This window comes from Mandrillus leucophaeus, unplaced genomic scaffold, assembly GCF_000951045.1.
Source record: "Mandrillus leucophaeus isolate KB7577 unplaced genomic scaffold, Mleu.le_1.0 Scaffold628, whole genome shotgun sequence".
Lineage (NCBI taxonomy): Eukaryota > Metazoa > Chordata > Mammalia > Primates > Cercopithecidae > Mandrillus > Mandrillus leucophaeus.
In genome coordinates this window covers 471,559-474,033 of record NW_012106786.1, presented here as the reverse complement: position 1 = coordinate 474,033, position 2,475 = coordinate 471,559, and the positions used below count along the sequence as shown (strand labels likewise).

The 2,475-nt window shown below is 46.9% G+C and overlaps 1 pseudogene across 1 annotated transcript in view; it reads right to left on the bottom strand.

The window, feature by feature from the left end:
• Positions 1 to 2,169, bottom strand: part of LOC105554113 — a 17,817-nt pseudogene extending 15,648 nt beyond the window's left edge. The window contains exons 1-3 of the transcript XR_001008277.1: positions 2,158 to 2,169; positions 1,205 to 1,324; positions 162 to 241 (exon numbers count right to left, since the gene is read on the bottom strand). The product of XR_001008277.1 is annotated as a putative golgin subfamily A member 6B (transcript). The remainder of the gene's footprint in view (positions 1 to 161; positions 242 to 1,204; positions 1,325 to 2,157) is intronic.
• Positions 2,170 to 2,475: the final 306 nt, after the last annotated feature.

The following is a 2,475-nucleotide window of genomic DNA, read 5'->3' as shown; positions in this document are numbered from 1 at the left end:
CAATCAATCAAGCAGGTGAAGAAGAAGACATAAACAGGCTGAAGGTTAACGGCAGCAAAATAAAATAAGCCAGAGGCAAAGTATCCCCCAAACCAGAGAAGCCTCAGGGGCATGCACAGCTGGAGAGAGCAAGCCAGAGAGGGGTCTCGGCACTGCCTCACCTTCCACTTGTGCAATGGGGGAGCGCTACCCCACTGGAATGGTTAAGGTTGGACACCAGCACCTTCAGAATGTCCTGAATCTACAGGAGGTGACAAGGGGAAAACAAGGGCAGGGGGAGAAAGACAGAAGTGGCTTAGAGAGAAGCAAGAAAGTCAGGGTAGGAGGAAGATGTGGGTTCAGGAAAAAGAAATGCTGAGGAAGAGCAGAGGAGATTAAAACCATGGCCTGTGCCATTCTTCCAAATGGCCACCTGCTGCCTTGCCAGGGGCAGGAACAAATAGATGGAAAAGTCCGCTGAGCGATGCAGTCAGAGTGGAGTCACCTGACCAATGCAGCTCTTAACACACTCACTGGACCCCTCTCCTCAGGCCCAGGATGTGGGCGATGAATCTGGTAATGCTCCAGACCTCCACCTCCATTAATAAAACCAGACTTCTGAGTAAAGGTTCACTTGAACTAAGTGGGCTCCAGCTAAAAAACAACTTTGAAAGACACTGATCTTATCCAGTATCATCTTACAGAGGAGGAAACTGAGGCCCAGGAGAAGAAGTGATTTTTCTGTGGTCATCCAGCAAGCTGGTGGCAAGTTAGATCTTCTCTTACTCCTAGTGCCTGGGGCTTTCCTCGCCACACACTGGAGCCCCCTTCGGTGACTCCTAAAGGGACAGCCTGATGGCAAGTGACTGTGCTCATTGGCCCAGGTTCCCCTTGAGACTGGGGATGAGGAAAATCAAACAGCAATGACCATTTCCTGGGTGTCCTGGGTGTTTACGGCAGGCCATGTACTAAGGATTAACATAAAAACAATAAGAAATCTCATTTAAACTTCACAAATGGAAGTCAAACAATACTACCCCTATTTTACAGATGTGAAAAGAGAGTCCCAAAGAGCTCAAGCAATTTGCCATAAATCAGATTCTTAGCAGATGGAGAGGGAGGATTCAAATCCAAAATTCTTAACCAGTACCCAACAATCTCAACAATTACCCTCTACTGCCCCTTGGGCCCCCTGTCCCCAGGAGACTGGCCAGCCAAGACTCACATCCCCAGGTGAGTGGCAACCACCAGAAGTGGTTGTCTCAGGGCTACTGCCAGTTTTTTTCTTTTTTGTCTTCGCTCCTGCCAGAACACCAGGGCTGTTCCTCTGCTGATATTCTTTTAGCTGTGGGAAAGAAGAGCAGTAATACTTATGAGGACTACCAGCCCCTACGGCCACATCCTCCTTTACAGTTTTTACAAAATACTCCTATACACCATCTGATTTAATGTCACCAACAACTGTACAAGGTGTTGTCACAATAACTTAGTGACTGAGAGGGATTGATATTATGGCTAAAAAAAAAGTCGGGGGGTGGCAATAATGGAACTTAAATTCAGTCTTCTGACTGCAAGCTCTGGGATTTTGCCATGATTCAGCAGCTTCCAGGGACCAAAACCAGAAGCAGAGGTAGAAAAGTAAACATTAAGTAGGCAGGAACTGTACGCTATGTGGTTTAGTCATACATCCTCACACATCTGTTAGTGTGAAGAAGTGCACCAGTACCTCTCAAACTTTATGTCAATGTGTCCTCATGGCAGAAGGCAGCTTTTTTGTTAAATCTGGGAATTTATCAGAAAGAGGACAACCCAGGCCTCATTTCAGAGAGAAGTCTGGTATACTCTTAGAAACGTATGTGATAGTCATCCCTAAGTACATTAATGTTTTTTCTCCCTCAAGAGAATCAAGGGAAACTGATGCTTCAGAAAGATCTCCCACATTTATCCTGTGGCACTCAAAGTACCCAGGTTGAGACGATATGAGGAAGATTCAAGCTGTCAAGTTCAGTTTCCCAAGATCTATTCCACAGAAAGATGAGCAAATCTCACTTCAGAGATCACTAACTGAAGGGCAGTCTGGTCCCAGAACCATGGAGAAAGAATATGAGGTGGAGAACTCAGAAAGTAATGTTAAAGTCTCCCTGGAGAGTAGAAGCCTGGGAGAAAACCAACCCAAACCTGTTCTCCCATTGCCGCCCAGAGACACTGTCAACGTTTTGAGCTCATGGGTGAAGTGTAGGCTTTTCACATTGTCAATGTCTATGTGAAGGGAGTAAGGCAGCCTGAAACCTGTTGCTCCTAGGTCCTGTAGTCCCCATTCCCCTTCCAGCTGGAAATTTGTGCTGCAACCAGAGCGTAAGATCAAAGGCCGGTCTTGCAGCAGTAATGACAGTTCCTAGGGGGACTGTGACATCACTACATTCCACTCCTCCTAGGGTAGGGGGAACCACATCAGTGCAATGGCTGAGTCGCTGATCAATGATGGGGGAGGGGGAC